Genomic DNA, 18,041 nt, shown 5'->3' with positions numbered 1-18,041 from the left:
GCATATAATTGTTCATAATATTCTCTCTTTTTTTTTTTTTTTAGTTCTGCAGTATCCATTGAGATTTCTCCTTTTTCATTTCTTATTTTGTTTGAGTTCTTTCTCTCCTCTTCTTGGTGTGTCTAGCTAGAGGTTTGTCAATTTTGTTTACCCTTTCAAAGAACCAGCTCTTTCTTTTTTTGATTTTTTTCCTATTGTTTTTTGAATCTCTATTTTATTTATTTCTTTTTTTTTTTTTTAATTTTATTTTCCCACTGTACAGCAAGGGGGTCAGGTTATCCTTACATGTATACATTACAATTACAGTTTTTCCCCCACCATTTCTTCTGTTGCAACATGAGTATCTAGACATAGTTCTCAATGCTATTCAGCGGGATCTCCTTGTAAATCTATTCTACGTTGTGACTGATAAGCCCAAGCTCCCGATCCCTCCCACTCCCTCCCCCCCCATCATATTTATTTCTTCTCTGATCTTTATGATTTCCTTCCTTCTGCTGACTTTAGGTTTTGTTTGTTCTTTTTTTTTCTAATTCTTTTAGATGGTAGGTTAAGTTGTTGATTTGAGATATTTCTTCTTTTCTGAGGAAAGCCTGTATCACTAAACTTCCCTCTGAGCACTGCTTTTGCATCATCCCATAGATTTTGAATGATTGTGTTTTCATTATCATTTGTCTCTAGGTATTTTTTTAATTTCCCTTTTGATTCCTTGTTAACCCATTGGTTTTTTAGTAGCATGTTGTTTGGTCTCCATGTAGTAAGTTTTTTCTCATTTCTTTTCCTATGTTGATTTCATGCCACTGTGGTCAGAGAAGATAGTTGAAATAATTTCTATACTCTAAGTTTGTTGAGGTTATTTTTGTGCCCCAGTTTGTGGTCAGTCCTTGAGATTGTTCCATGTGCACTTGAAAAGAATATATATTCTGATTTTTTTAGATGTGATGTCCTGAAGATGTCAATTAGGTCTAACTTTTCTATTGTGTGATTTAGGATCTTTGTTGCCTTTTTGGTTTTCTGTCTAAAGGATCTGTCCATTGGTGTGGGTGGGGTGTTAAAGTCTCCTAATATTATTGTGTTCCCATCAGTTTCTCCTTTTATGTATGTTAGTATTTGTTTTCTATATCTAGGTACTCCTGTATTAGAGACATATATATTGACAATTTTAATATCGTTGTCTTCAATGGATCCTTTTATCATTAAATAGTGTACTTCTTTGTCTTTCTTTATGGCCTTCATTTTAATGTCTATTTTGTCTGATATGAGTATTGCAACTCATTCTGATATCATATATTTTTTAGTGTTTTCTTTTTTCTTTTTTCTTTTTTTTGTCTTTTGCCATTTCTAGGGCTGCTCCCTTGGCATATGGAGGTTCCCAAGCTAGGGGTCAATCGGAGCTGTAGCCTCCGGCCTACGCCAGAGCCACAGCAACGCGGGATCCGAGCCGCGTCTGCAACCTACACCACAGCTCACGGCAACGCCGGATCATTAACCCACTGAGCAAGGGCAGGGACCAAACCTGCAACCTCATGGTTCCTAGTCGGATTCGTTAACCACTGCGCCACGACGGGAACTCCCTATTTTTTAGTGTTTTCATTAGACTTCTTTTTGTAGCTTTCATCTCTATGCTGAAATTTCCCATTTGTTGAGTGTCAAACTCATTTTCTACTATACTTTTAACATATTAATTTTAGTTTTTTTTAAATATCTCTTATAAGTTCCAATACATGCACCATCTTTAAGTCTGGTTGTATTCCTATTTTTCTCTTTTGACAGTGGGATTTATCATTTTGAAAAATATATGTTATAATTTTTTGATTGACTGTTACCCATTGAATATAGATGAACAGAAGAACCTGAGGTATTTACACTGAGAAATGGGTATACTTTTTTCTGGCAATTAGGTTGAGTCAGTCTAGTTAGCAGTTGAGCTGGGTTTGGGGTTATTGTTATTGTTACCATTGATGCACCATTGACTTCAGATTCCTCCAACAATGGATTACTGGTACATTCTTTTTGATGTGGGGCCTTCAGTGTTGGAGGATTTTTTTTCATTATTCCTATTCCAGTCTTAGCTAACAGCTTGCCCCATATACTTGTGTAGGGTCTCTCACCATGTTCTTGTCCCTATTCCAGAGGCAGACTGCTCTTGCTTGTTGTTTGATGTAAGACTTGTGGTAGAAGGGGTTTTGCAGTTTTCCTGTTTCAACCTCAGTCTTAGGCAGGTCCTATTACCTGAGCCCTATATCTTTTAGATATAGGATACTTTGTTTAATACTGATATAAATTGTAATTTCAGTTTAAGAATAGAAGTGTGGTTATTGCTAATGATATTTGGTTATTATTTTTTCTAGGAGAAATTTGTGGATTTTTTTTTTCAAAAAAAAAGTGTAACAGACTGCTCTGACTGTTGGTTAATTTTTAATATTTTTACTGGTCAGTTTCCTTTTAGTTAAATGTCAGGGCTATTTTTTTCTAATACTAATAATGTGACATAAAACAACCTTGGAAAGTTATGGCCAGTCGACTTTCTGAAGTACTTGGAGAGCTTTATTACATTTCATTCAAATTTTCCTGGGCAAACTGAGGTGTTTAAGACCAAATATTGAAGTTATTTGGTGCAATTTGAAGCTCTAAGTTCTTTCTATCTATCTATCTATCTATCTATCTATCTATCTATCTATCTATCTATCTATCTATCATCTATCTATTTATAAAAGAGGACAGTTACTACCTGACTCTAATTTCTCTGAAATAGAGCTGGTCTGATTTCTAGTATTTTTTTTTTTTTTCCTCTTAAAAACTGCACCAGAGCTTGACAATTTAATAAGTACTTAAGGTACTAATTTTAATTTTAGAGGCTTTTGTCCAATGTTTAGTCCCTTCATGGTGAGAACAGTGGCCCAGAATGCTGAATGGAAGTTACATGTGTATGGGCAGAATTTTTTTTCTTTTTAGGGCTGCACCTATGACATACAGATGTTCCCAGGCTAGGAGTTGAATCAGAGCTGTAGCTGCTGGCCTACTCCACAGCCACAAGAAGGCGGGATCTGAGCCATGCCTGCGACCTTCACCACAATTTACAGCACTGCCGGATCTCCAGCCCACTCAGCAAGGCCAGGGATCAAATTTGCATCCTCATGGCTATCTGTTTCTGCTGTACCACAGTGGGAACTCCCAGAATATTTTTTATGAATTGACTTGTGGCAGTGGCAGGGATCCCCTACCTACTTTATATAAGTCTTTTCTTAGTCTAGATTAGAATCCTCCAATCATCGCAAATAAATATTCTACCGTGATGGGGGGTAGGAGGTAGACTTTTGCTTCTCATTTTTAGTTCAAGTCCCTCCTTCATTAAGTGTGCTGTTTCCCTGAGTGTAATGTCTCTCTAGTTCGTTGTCTCTGAGAGTAAATGTGCACTTCTCATGGATTGGGAAGGGGATTATTACTTGGTTGTGCAGGATTGGGGAGGGTATTTAAGCATCATACTTCTTCCTTTATTGAATTTGAGATCCTCCTGCACCCTTACTCTCAGAACTACTGAGTCTGATGATTGCAGCTTTTGGGGGTTCTGTTGCACATATTGGCTTTTTTTGTAGGTTCCCCTCCAATTTACTTATGTCACCTTTCTTCACTCTACCAAATATATCATTGTTTCCCATTTGGCTTTCAGTCTTCCAAAACTTTATTGCTGTCTTCTCCTCTTCTGATTTCTGTGTCTCTGGTTTTATGTCTTATTTATCCTTTACAGTCATTAGAAAGTTTTCAAGAGTGGGAGAGACAAATTAATGCTTTTAATCCCAAAGTCCTGAGATACCCCATTATGGAACACTTTGCAAGCCTACATTCTAGTTACTGTTCTTAAACATCAAGGCCATATTTACTTTAAATCACTGTAAAATCCATTTATCTTTTCTCAATTTATTTTTTTTAATTTTTTTATTTTTTTAGGGCCGCATCTGCAGCATATGGAAGTTCCCAGGCCAGGGGTTGAACTGGAGCTGCAGGCTGCTGACCTACACCACAGTCACAGCAGCAGGGGATCCAAGCCACATCTTCGACATCTGCACAACACCGGATCCTTAACTGAGTGAGGCCAAGGATCAAACCTCCATCCTCACGGATACTAGGCAGGTTCTTAATCCACTTGAGCCACAGTGGAAACGCCTTCAGTTTCTTTTCCACTTGTCTCCATTGAAAGTAGGAAGGTAGATGCCTAGTTTTCTAAAATTATATGCAGAGTTCTGCATTTTTATAGCTGATTAGCTTCTATTGAACTAACATTCCAGCAAACACCAACTGTAGACTCAGGACAAAGTATTTTTTAAAAAGAACTATCTATAAAAGCACTGGTGAGCAACCAAAAGTAGACAGAAACTAGAGGGTAAAGGTCATCTATATTTAGAAAAAGGAACTGTCACTGGGGAATTACCATTGCTTATGGCATTTAACTTGAGGTCAGACCCAATTTGGTACTCTGAAGGGTAGCTAAAATTCAGATGGTGACTCCCAGTTTTAGTGGTTTGAAGAACTAGATGACAGAATTTGGGGTATTTGTACTAACTAGAAAATGAGAAAGAAAATCCAGAAAAAGAGATCCAGAGAGGACCATAAATCTTGCATATGGACAACTCTAGGCAGCCTAAGGCTAAAAGGATTGAACAGAGGTTTTAGCTTTCACTCCCCCAAAGAGGAAACTGAGCTTGGAATTTGAATCCAGTTAATTTAATTGCCTACTAAAAAAGTCAAAACTCTTTGGAAGAATATAAAAGAATCCAGAGCTTCTACAATATATTATTTACAATGACTGGAATATAATCCAAAGGCTCTTGACATGGTCTAAAGAAAAGGCAGTTATTAAAAGAACTTAGTTCACAAGGATTTCAAAGCACCTATTATAGCAGCACTCAAGGAAATAAAGGAATCTAGGTATATAATGAATGAACAAATATTAAATCTCAGAAAGTCTCATCATTGTTCATAATGAATGAACAAAAGGAGACTATAAAAATGGAAATGTAGAACTTAAAAATACAATATATGAAATAAAACATTTTACCAAATGGACTTAATAATAGATTGGCCCTAACAAATGGAAGTTTAGTGAATGTGCAGATAGATTAATAGAAATTATCCAATCTGAAGAACAGAGAGGAAAATGACTGCAAATAAAATGATTGGAGACTCAGGGACCCATAGGATAAAATAAAAATGTCTAATATATGTTTATTTGGAATTGCAGAAGGAAAGAAATGGGAGAATGGTACAGAAAAAATATTTGAAGAAATATTGGCTGAAAGCTTTCTAAATTTGGGGAATGACATAAAAATTGTCAATTCGGAAGCTTAGCAAATCTGAGCATGAGAATACAAAAACAAAATCACATAAGGGTAGATTAAGTTCAAACTACTAAAGCCAAAGATAAAGAGAAAAATCTTGAAAACAGGAGAAAAATACCTGGACACAATAACGGTGACTGCTGATGAGAAAAAAAAATAACACTCTCAACTCTAAATTCTGTATCATTAGAGATCCTTTAAGGGGCAGATGAAATAAAGACTTGTTTGATAAAACTAAGAATTTACTATCAGCAGAACTATGCTACAGGGAGCTCTAAGGGAAATTTGTAGACTCACAGACGTAAAAAAAAACTTAGGTTACCAAAGGGGAAAAGAGTGGGGAGGGATAAATTAGGACCTCGGTGTTAACAGATACACACTCTTATATATAAAATAGGTAAATAACCAGGACCTACTATATAGCATAAGGAAGTATATTCAATATCTTGTAATAACCTAAAATGGAAAAGTATCTGAAAAAGAATATATGTATATTATACTGAATCAATTTGCTGTACTCTTGAAACATCATAAACAGCTGTATTTCAATTTAAAAAATAAATTTTAAAAAAGGAAAAAGGATAGCTAGATTCTTACAACTGTTTATATATATATTGAATATTGCAATATATTATTTTTATTTGTTTGTTTTTGCTTTTTAGGGCCATACACACAGCATGTGGAAGTTACCAGCCTAGGGGTCAAATCGGAGCTACAGCTACCAGCCTATGCAACATGGGATCTGAGCCGCGTCTGTGACCTACACCACAGCTCACAGCAATGCCAGATCCTTAACCCACTGAGCTAGGTGAGGGAACAAACCCACATTCTCATGGATACTAGTCAGATTTGTTTCTGCTGAGCCATGACAGGAACTCCCTGCAACATGTTATTTTGAAGGAGCCATATAAAGAAAATTTTATCCTGCAGAGACATGTAGTTGGAAAAGTGAAGAGAATTTTAATAGTCTTTTTGAAAAATGTTGGATTTTATTGTTGTATATTACACCAAAACTTAAGTAGTATTTTCTTAATGGTTAATTGCACTTTGCCATTGGGAAACATCAATGGTCTCTTCATATTCTGTTACATTAAGATCCATGCATCTATTTTGCATTTTGAATGGATATTTTATCCATGTATTGGTCATTTGGAAAACATTGATTCATCAAATTATGGAAATTCAAATGTTCATGCATTTCACTGTACAAAATACAAAAAGTGGATTCTAATAGAACAACCAGTTTCATCAGAAAATATTGTGAAGGGATCGAGCTTATGAGGCTAGGTAGAAATTTCAAATATTCTGATTTTCATTTGAAAGCTCGAGTTTTATCTTTGGCAACAATAGTTAACAGTTGTTTTCTTTGAAGTAGCAGACTCACTACTTCATTTTATGACAACATCTGCCAGATAATAAAAATTCAGAGTAATTACTTTTAAAAAAGGAAATTCATCAGGTTAAAAAATGGGTGGTAATGATATCACCTGGAAGCTCAGATCTTCAGGAAATGGGAAATATTGAGGAAGGAGATGAGATTACTTTTTTTCTCTTACCTTTTAAAAATGACATGACTTTTTAAAGCAAAAACTCTAACATTGTATTGTGGGGTTACATTAAATATTATGGATGGAGTGTGGTAAATGGTTCTTATATTACGTGTGAAGAAGTACAACATTAACTCAAGTAAACTGGTTGAATTTAAGAATGTATATTATAATATCTAGAACAGTTACTTCAAATATAATGTAAAAATGTATACTAAAAGGCCAATTGATAAAATGAAATTCTAAAATAAAGATTTGGTTAACCTCAAAGAAGTCAGGGAAAGAGAAACAGAGACACAGATAGAAACTTGGAGGAAAACAAAACAAGCAAACTTGGGTCTGGGGAGGGAGACTAATAAGATGGTAGCTCTAAATTCAGTCGCATCAGTAATAAATTTAAGTGTAGAGAGACCAGTTATTCTAGTAGAGAGATTTTCTATGCATATTTATAAAAACCTAACTACATGATATCTATGGAAGAGACACTTTAAATATAAAAACACAGAATGAAAGTAAGTGTGTAGAAGAACACATACCATCTAAACAGAAAATGTAATAAAGTGGAACTATATTAATATCAGAACTGTTACCAAAGACAATCTTACTGGAGATAAAGACATTTCATAACATTGAAAGGGTCAGTTCATTAGGAAGACTGATTATGCTCAATAACAAAGCTTCAACATATATGAAGCAAATATATACAAAGGGAATTTCCGTCGTGGCTCAGTGGTTAAAGAATCCGACTAGGAACCATGAGGTTGCTGGTTCGATCCCTGGCCTTGCTCAGTGGGTTAAGGATCTGGCATTGCCCTGAGCTGTGGTGTAGGTTGCAGACACGGCTCGGATCCCACGTTGCTGTGGCTCTGGCGTAGGCTGGCTACTACAGCTCTGATTTCGACCCCTAGCCTGGGAACCTCCATAAGCTGTCGGAGCAGCCCTAGAAATGGCAAAAAAGACTGTATATACATACACACACACACAAAGAATTGAAAGAAAAAATTCAAATCCATAACCATTATTGCATATTTCAACACCTTCTCTCAGCAATTATTAGAACTGGATAAATATCAGACATAAAAAAATGAAAATAATGTGTAATTTCTTTACTGAACACAAGATGGCAAAATAGTTACAGGACTTGCAAAAATGGATCAGTGCATTTAAATATGAAATACACCCTGATTTTACTATGTGAACACACCTTTTTTCTTCACTTATTTTAGATCTGACAAAATGAACAGTGGTGATTAGTGAAATAAATAGGAATATAGTAGCATAATACTTTGTACATACATGATAGATGTTAGAATTTTTTTGAATGAATGTAATGTGGGGCTTTGGAATTACATTTAATTTTTATTGTATTGTATTGTATTGTATTGTATTGTATTGTATTGTATTGTATTGTGTTGTATTGTATTGTATTTCCCCACCTGCAATATATGGAAGCTCCCAGGCCAGGAGTTGAATTAGAGCTGTAGCTGCAGCCTATGCCACAGCTTGTGGCAATGCTGGATCCTCAACCCACTGAGTGAGGCCAGGAATCAAACAGATACAATGTTGGGTTCTTAAACTGCTGAGCTACAACAGGAACTCCTTGTTTGAATTTTAAAATCTAATTATAAAAATATCAGTTTTAATTATAGCAGCAGTTCTCAAACTTTTTGGCTTTCAGATCCCTTTCCTCTTTCAAAAGTTAACCCACTGCTGGATCCTCAACCCACTGAGTGAGGCCAGGGATCAAACCCACATCCTCATGGATACTTGTTGGGTTCTTAACCCCTCTGAGCCACAATGAGAATTCCTAGAGTGCTCCAATTTCATTCTTTTACATGCAGCTGTCCAGTTTTCCCAGGACCACTTACTGAAGAGACTGTCTTTTCTACATTGTATATTCTTGCCTTTATTGTAGATTAATTGACTATATGCACATGGATTATTTATGGGCTTTCTGTACTGTTCTACTGATTTATATTTCTGGTTTTGTGTTATTACCATACTGTTTTGATTACTGTGGCTTTGTAGTATAGTCTAAAATCAGGGAGTCTTGAGTCCTCCAGTTTCGTTTTTCTTTCTCAAGGTTGCTTTGGCTCTTTAAGATTTTCTGTGTTTCCATACAAGTTTAAAATTTTTTGGTTCTAGTTCTGTGAAAAAATGTCATTGGTAATTTGATAGGGATTGCATTGAATCTGTAGATTGACTTGGGTAATATAGTCATTTTAACAATATTGATTTTTTCCAATTCAAGAACATGGTATATGTTTCCATTTGTTTGTGTCATCTTCAGTTTCTTTCATCAGTGTCTTACAGTTTTCAGAATATAGAAGACTTGTACTTCTTGATTGAAATCCACTCTCACTTCATGCAAGTCATTGCTTTTTAAAACATCATGGATATTCTCCTTCCAAGAAAGCTTCCCTGACAAGTTCCAGGGGATGGTAGTTGACATGATGGTGCTGGTGAAGGGACTGATGTGTAGCATTTGGTGTTCTGGGCATATATTTCCCTCTGATGACTTTCCATGTGCCCATTAGACATAATCAGGGGTATATATACCCTATGAACAACTATTTACTGAAAAGGAAATAGTACATGAGGTCTGGTGTAAAATAACCTGGGAAATGTTCAAGTCAAGTCCTAATTCTCTCTTCCAGATGGGTTATTATAAATTGTGGAAACACATAACAAAACTGTCTTCTCCCTGCTTTTCAGGTACATCTACAGATACCTCATAAAACAAACAATATCCCTTAACTGCCAATATCTAACCATGACTGTGAATAGATCAGCCCCCATATAAACCTCAGATTCTTTTTTTTTTAAATTGTATTGGAGTGTAGATGACTTACAATGTTATGTTAGTTTCAGGTGTATAGCAAAGTGTGTCAGTTATGCATATACATATATCCATTGTTTTTCATATTCTTTTCCCATATAGGTTATTACAGGATGTTGAGTAGAGTTCTGTATGCTATACAGTAGGTCCTTGTTGGTTATCTGTTTTATATATAGTAGTGTGTATATGTTAATTATGCACTAATTATCCCTAATTTATCCCTCCCCTCATGTTTTGCCTTTGGTAACCGTAAGTTTGATTTCAAAATCTGTTGCATCTTAAACCTCAAATTCTTCATCTGTGAAATGGTTTAACAAATATTTAGAATTTTTAAGAGTTCCAATGAGTTGATGTACAAAAGGACATCCTACATAGCAAATACTAAATAGATAGAAGTGATAGATCTGTTTTTATTAAAATGACGGAAAACCTTGAAGCACAGCTTAGGATCCTGCAGAACTAAATAAGCTTCATATATAACTTGGGATCTGCAGTTGTAACATCTCTCATCTCTATACAGTGCAGGTGTTCATTATAAGGTATAAGACATACAATTCAGAAGCACAAACCTATGAGACTTCTGTATTGAAAGATGGGCCCAGCCCAGCCCTTCTCAATTTTTTCATGATCTCTATATATCAGTTATCATTGCCTGCTTTGTATCTTCATCTTATCTTTCTGTGAAAAGTCAATTTAAATCCCTTGATTTAGTCTAATTAAAGCTGTTCTCTCCAGTCCTTCAATATTCTTCACAGGTCCCCAAATTATATTCTGTATACTCTTTTGTTATCCACAGTACAGACCAAAACTAAGGAAGCAATATTTTCCATGTCTTTAGTTTTCAAATTTGAATAAAGGGTAATTACAAAGAATGGATTGGTTATTGGGAGAAGAGTGGAAAAATGACATTTCTTTATACCTTTGAAAATATCAAAGAATATAACATGCATAGTTTATAAAAACTTTAATAACTTTAAAATGGTGGAAATATATCAAATCTCTTGGCAGCAAAAAACCAACAACCCAATGGAAAAATGGGCAAAAGACCTGAATAGGCATTTTTCCAAGGACGATGTGCAGATGGTCAATAAGCTCATGAAAAAATGCTCAACATCTCTGATTATTAGAGAAATGCAAATCAAAACTACCATGAGATACCACCTCACACTAGTCAGAATGGCCATCATTAATAAGTCCGCAAATAACAAGTGCTGGAGAGGGTGTGGAGAAAAGGGAACTCTCCAGCACTGTTGGTGGGAATGTAAGCTGGTACTACAACCACTATGGAGAACAGTATGGAGGTACCTTAGAAATCTCTACATAGAACTACCATATGACCCAGAAATCCCACTCTTGGGCACATATCCAGACAAAACTTTCTTTAAAAAAGACACATCCACCCTCATAGAAACTACCTAAATATCCATTGGCAAATGATTGGATTAGTAAGAAGTGGTATATATTCACAATGGAACACTACTCAGGCATAAAAAAGAATGAAATGCCATTTGCAGCAACATGGATGGAACTAGAGACTCTCTCATACTGAGTGAAATGAGTCTGAAAAAGAAAGACAAAATACCATATGATATCACTGATATCTGGAATCTAATATAGGGCAGAAATGAACCTTTGCTCAGAAAAGAAAATCATGGACTTGGAGAATAGACTTGTGGTTGCCTGGGGGGAGGGGGAGGGAGTGGGATGGATTGGGAGTTTGGGGTTAATGGATGCAAACTATTTCATTTGGAATAGATTAACAATGAGATCCTGTTGTGTAGCACTGAGAACTATGTCTAGTTATTTATGACAGAGCATGATAATGAGAGAAAAAGTATGTATACATGTATGTGTAACTGGGTCCCCATGCTGTACAGTGGAAAAAAAATTGTATTAGGGAAATAACAATAAAAAAAAATCTCTTGGGAACGTGATGGAAGATAGTATGAGAAAAAGAATGTCTGAGTATGACTGGGTCGCTATGCTGTACAGCAGAAATTTACACAACACTGTTAATCAACTATACTTTAATAAAAAAAAATAGGATTTCCCCTCGTGACTCAGTGGAAACGAATCCGACTAGGAACCATGAGGTTGCAGGTTCAATCCCTGGTCTCACTCAGTTGGTTAAAGATCCGGCATTGCCGTGAGCAGACGCGGCTCGGATCTAGTGTTGCTGTGGCTCTGGCATAGGCCAGCAGCTGTAGTTCCGATTAGACCCCTAGTGCGGCCCTCAAAAAGAAAAAGATAATAAAATAAAATAAAATAAAATAAAATAAAATAAAATAAAATAAAATAAAATAAAATTAAATTAAAATAAAATAAAATAAAATAAAATAAAATAAAATAAAATAAATAAAATAAAATAAAAATTAAAAAATTAAAAAATAGAAGTAAATGAATCCTCATTGCTCTGTCTGGCCTGACACTCTCTCCCCTACCTCCATGTTGAACATCTTCCACTTTATCCCATATGACATTGGGTTGATTTAACCTACCTGGTGAAAAGTCTTTACCCCTTTTGGAATATAACTTTTTGCTCTTAATTTTCTCTGCCACCTGTGTTCACCACATACCTGAGACCACTATAGCCACTTACATGTTTCACCTTTAGTAACCATAAGTTTGATTTCAAAATCTGTGGGTCAAGTCAAGTCCTAATTCTCTCTTCCAGATGGGTTATTATAAATTGTGGAAACACATGGCAAAACTGAATGACAAGTGAATTATGTCATTAAGCTATGGGCTGCATAAGAAAAGATATCATTTATAGTCTGTGAAAGGACTGGAATGAAATAAATCAATGGAAATGTTGGTAGGAAGATTATTTATGGATCAACCTCTGAATATCCAGAGGCCTCTCAGAGTTCCAGAGAAACATACCTGCAGTACTATTTCCTGAGTACACTTGGAAGTTCCAGGCCCAGGGAAGAGACTTGTCCTACTTCTGGTAAAGGAAATATCAGTTCAGGAGTAAGAACATGTACCTAAGACATATGTGGTTGCGTTGTCAAGAACAGGTCAACTTCCCCAGTTTTCTGGTGTAGTCTCACCCAGAGAGAAGAGGAAGAAGACAAAAACTTTTTTGCCATCATTTCTGGACACAGCAGGATAAATCCCCAAACCTTCATCAAAAAGCTACCCCCAGCCCCACCCCAGACCAATTCATATGCACAGGCAGAATGAACAGAGAGGAATTGGGATTGGGGTGGGAGGCTTTTCTCTCCCATGTACAGGAGTAAAAGCATTTGGCTACTGTAGTTCATAAGGGAGATCTGAATATTCCCATTTTACAGATGACAGGATGAAAGCCTTAATCAGACCTGGTAGTTAGAGATACTATTTAATTCCCTTCATGTCACCAAATCCTGGGAGAACTTGCCTCAAGTCACCTGGGGCCTCTTGTCTCCAAAATCAAAGGAAATCACCCTGGAACTTCTGATTAATTAGTCCTTGATTAGTCTATGAGCTTTTGCTCATCAATACCTACCCTTCTGTGTCCATAACCATGTCTCTGTACTATATCCATGACCCTCTGCTTACACATGCAAACAAACGACCCCTCCACATGGATTTATGCAATTTCACTGCCTCAAACTTAGCTCTATCCTCCACATACTAAAATATGTGGCCAGATTATTTTGGAATCCACTGTATGATGGGATGGAACCATTCAAAGACTTATCACAGATTATAATGCTTAGTGACTTTTGTCAAGGAAATCTAACTTTAGTTCCTTGTACAGGAAAGAAGCAAGAGTCCATGTAATATAACGCTACTGTTGTGCTCCACAGAGGCATAGATGATGGAGTTAAGGGACTTAATTTTGAAGAAATATCTTCTTTAGATATCTTAGTAAAATGGTAACTGGAGTTCTGTGCTAGTAATTTTCATTAGCAGAAACATCCCCTCTTTCATAATGTATGTATACGTAACTTTTCTAACTCTAAAAGTACTACTTAAAACAATGTTAGTGATTGTACTGCATAGGCAAATGACAATGCATCATTAATAGGGTTATGACTGCAACACTTTGAGCCTAGAGTCCATGAAAAGAGAAAAACTTCTGGTAGTATTGAGACCCTGTGACTGTGATTTGCATACATTTGATTATTTAGTCCTTACAATAACCCTACTACTTAGGGATCAGTTGCCTGTTTAAGAAACAACATGAACTAGGGTCAAAAAGCTTTATTATGACATTGTAATTGTGTGGCTAGAAAAATGACACAGGTGCCCTCTGCCAGCCATCAAGGGCAGCCCAGATTCTCAGAGATCGTAGTTTAATCTTGGTCGTCTGCCCTCACCCAGCTGTTTTGCTAAATCTTAGAAAGTCTCAATGTTCGGTGGTTCTGGTCATGCCCTGTTCTACCCATGTCTACTCTCCTGCCTAAGTCCATAGCTCACTCCTTGGTGCCATGGTCTGGCCAACAAGGGGGTCGCTATTCTTTTCAGTCATCTGTAAATGACACAATGATAGTAGCAAAATGTCAAGCTTCCTTTTAAAATAAAAAGGGGATAACATCAAAACTCTGAAGACACAGGATAGTTGTTTCTACCATTGGATTTTTATTCAGATCTACAACCTACTGAACTCTGAGAACTGTGGCATTCCTTGGAATCGTATCTTCCTCAATAAATTGCTCCCTATTTTCATCACAATCATGAACAACTAGAGCAGAAGATGAAAGTGGAAAATGATCAGAAGTACTTTGAAGACATCAACAGCTTGCTGTAGTAAAAGGCAGCTGGGTCTACTACCTTGGAGTTTGTCATGGGGGAAATGGGAGATTTTTTTGTTTTTTTGTTTTTTTGTTTTCTCTTTTTTCTTACATAGAAAGTTTTAAAGAGAATTTGGAAAAAACATGAAGAGAGTGGTCCACATGACCATCAAATATTCAATTTATTGTTAAACATAAGAAAAGAGTCTAGTTGTATTTTTGTACCAGATGTGAAATATCTGAAACCAAAATCCTGGAAATACCTTAAAAGTATGTAATTATCTTGAATGTCTGAAGAATTGTTTAGCATGAATATGATATACATTTCTTAAATAAATAATGAATTTCATTTTTCATTTTTCTTTTCACATTATTAGATAATATTTGCTGTTTCCAGATTTTGAAATGTAATTTTCCATGTAAATTTTCTTTAGTATATTCTTAGGTAACACACTTCTGTGAGTTAAAGTTAGTTTTTTTTTTTTTATTTTAACAGAAACATGAAAATGTGAGTTGTTTGAACATTATACAAATTTATCTTAACTTCAAATAATATCCAAACACAGCCTTTCAAATATCAAGTTGGTCTGCTTATTTATTTCAACACAGCCTTTCAAATATCAAGTTGGTCTGCTTATTTATTTCCCCCCAGAAAGAGATCCAAGTACCCAGCTACCTTACTTTCTGGACTTGCCATCATCAAATGGCTTCAAATCTGGCTATGTTGCTTAGATTTATTTTACTTGGTGGTAAAGAGGAAATTGTATTGCCCATTATGGGGGATATTTTATGGCCTGGGTTACACATGGCAAATATCACTTTGTTCATCCAGGACCCATTTGCATGGCCAGTAGCCCAAGAGTAAAAATTCCAGGAAGGGGAATCTTACTGTGGACCAGTGGGAAATGGAGACACTTTGATGAAGATGACCTCTTTTTGGTTTTGCACCATGTGCACGCCGTTTAGAACAAATCACGAATTTTCTTAATAACACACATTTTATTCAATAAAAAATGCAATGCAGTAGGAGTTCTTGCTGTGGCACAGAGGGTTAAGGATCCAGTGTTGCCACAGCTGCGGTGTAGTTTGCAGCTGCAGTTTGAATTACATCCCTGGCTCAGGAACTTCCGTATGCTGTGAGTGTAGCCTAATGCTGTTGGCCAGTTATCCTAAGAAATGCTGTGGCACGTAGTTTATGGATAATTAACAAAAGAAAATTGGTTATGAACCATGAGAGAAACTGCTAGTTACAGACTTTTTACTTTAGGGGAGTTCCTTGCCATTAGAATGGGTAGAATTATGAACTAGTTTTCCCTGCCTTGCATTCATTCTGCAGATTCAGATTTCAGGAGGAGAGTGACCAGTGCAGCTGAACTGACATTGAGGCTGATCAAAGACTCCAGAAACCACATTGGCCTATGGTTGATAATGCTGAAGAACCAAACACCTCAGCTGTTCTAAAAATGAGATATCTTTTTCTAGTCAGAGATAAAAATAACACCTAGGGACCAGTTTCATGATATAAGGATATTTAGAAGACAACACCTGAGCTGTTTATTTTACTACTAGCAAAGGGCTTTGGGGTAGGTTGTACCGTTGTACCCAACTGCTTTACTGTTCTCTGTAAAGAGATGGCACTTCCTACCCTGTCGACATCATGCCTCTTGTGACTTGATTTGACCAGGGAAGATGAGCAGCACACCACTTCCAAACAGGAACTTTAAGAGCCACTGGAAATTCTTTGCTCTTAGGAATTCCTTCCAAGAATCCTCTCCAATTTTGATTTGGGAAATCTACCCAATATTTTATGATAACCTATAGAAGAAAGGAATCTGAAAAAGAATAGATGTGTCTACATGTATAACTGAATCACTTTGCTGTACAGCAGAAATGATCACAACACTGTACATCAACTCAACTCCTAAGAAATGCTGTGGCACGTAGTTTATGGATAATTAACAAAAGAAAATTGGTTATGAACATGCTGTTAGGGAAAGGAATTGAACCTCTGCTAATAAGGGTTTACATTTTTTGTGTTTACTGGCCACTCTAACAAACCTTGTTATTTGGCAGGATAATATATAAATTAATTAGATCAATAATATATCATCTATTAGTTTGGAAGTCCTTTTGTAAAGTGGAACTTACTTCTCTTGCCTTTTCATACTGGGAGAAATGCAGAATAGATAGAAACCAACCTGGATTGCTCTGGTCTGAACTCAGATCATGCAGAACTTTATTCTTTGTACAAACAAACCATTAACAGTGCTTACACCATTGGGGTGACCTAATCTAACTTTGAGGCCATAAACTCTATTGTTGATATAAACTCTAGAGTAAGATTGAGCTGTAATCTCCAGAGTAACTGGTTCCATTCATCAGTATTTTGGATCAATATGTGATAAAATATTTTGACTGATTGCCCTAGATTTTAATCACATAGAGGTTATTTTATTCTTCAGTCACAACCAAAATTGTTATAACCCATTTAAAGTTTTGTTATCCCTTGATTAGCTGGATTTTTGTTGTTTTTGGACAACTTAAAACTCAATAGAGTCTTTTTATCTTATTTGGTCATTCCTGCCTCTCCACACACAAGTTAAATTAACTGATTAAAAGTTAATCAGGGGAGTTCCCATTGTGGCTCAGAGGGTTAAGGACCTGACATTGTCTCTGTGAGAATGCAGGTTCAATCCCTGGCCTTGCTCAGTGGGTTAAGGCTCCGGCATTGTGGTAAGCTACAGCGTAGAGCACAGATGCAGCTCTGATCTGATGTTGCTGTGACTGTGGTATAGGCCACAGCTGCACCTCCAAATCAACCCCTGGCCAGGGAACTTACATATGCCACAGGTGCAGCTCTAAAAAGAAAAAAAGGTAAGGGACAGGGAGTTCCCTGGCAGCTCAGCAGGTTAAGGATCTGGCACTGTCACTGTTGGGGCTCAGATTCAGTCCCTAGCCCATGAGCTTCCTCAGGTGGGAATGGTCAAAAACAAAGACAGGGAAGCCCACAGAATGTCATTCATACAAGTCCTTATTTAGAGAAAAAGTGATCATGCTAACTTTGCATGGTCAGTATACCATAGCTGTTGAACAGATGTCAATGGCAGGCAGTGCTGTTAATACTAGAAATGTTAAAGGTGATGTTTTTGGTAAACAAGCAGGCTTCATGTTTGTTGAGTTTCTTTTACTTTCTCAAATCTTTCTTTAAATATATATGTATTTTGGCTTAACAGTTAATTTAACAAATGATTAATTATTGAATTTATTGTTAACTATCAGTGATGATCTGCCCTCATATAAGCTTATGCAAGGAGAAATAATTCTCCCTCATACTAATTATATTGCTTCTATTAATTAACTGATTAATCCAACATTAGGACTTAGTTCTTGTTATTGAAGTTACATATATTGTTGAACTTGCACACCTTCTTAACTGGTGGCTGCTTTTAGGCCAACTATGGTATTGCTTATACCTAGTCTCTAAGAAAGGGTTCATCCTGTGTATAAAAGGCTATACTTCTTTAGATTAATTTTTTTTTGGCCACACCACAGCATGTGGAAGTTCCTGGGCCAGGGACCGAACCTGTGCCTCCACAGCAAT

The sequence above is a fragment of the Sus scrofa genome, chromosome 1 (assembly GCF_000003025.6).
Source record: "Sus scrofa isolate TJ Tabasco breed Duroc chromosome 1, Sscrofa11.1, whole genome shotgun sequence".
NCBI classification, from domain to species: domain Eukaryota; kingdom Metazoa; phylum Chordata; class Mammalia; order Artiodactyla; family Suidae; genus Sus; species Sus scrofa.
The sequence above is the reverse complement of the archived record's forward strand: the minus strand, read 5'-3'. Positions refer to the sequence as shown.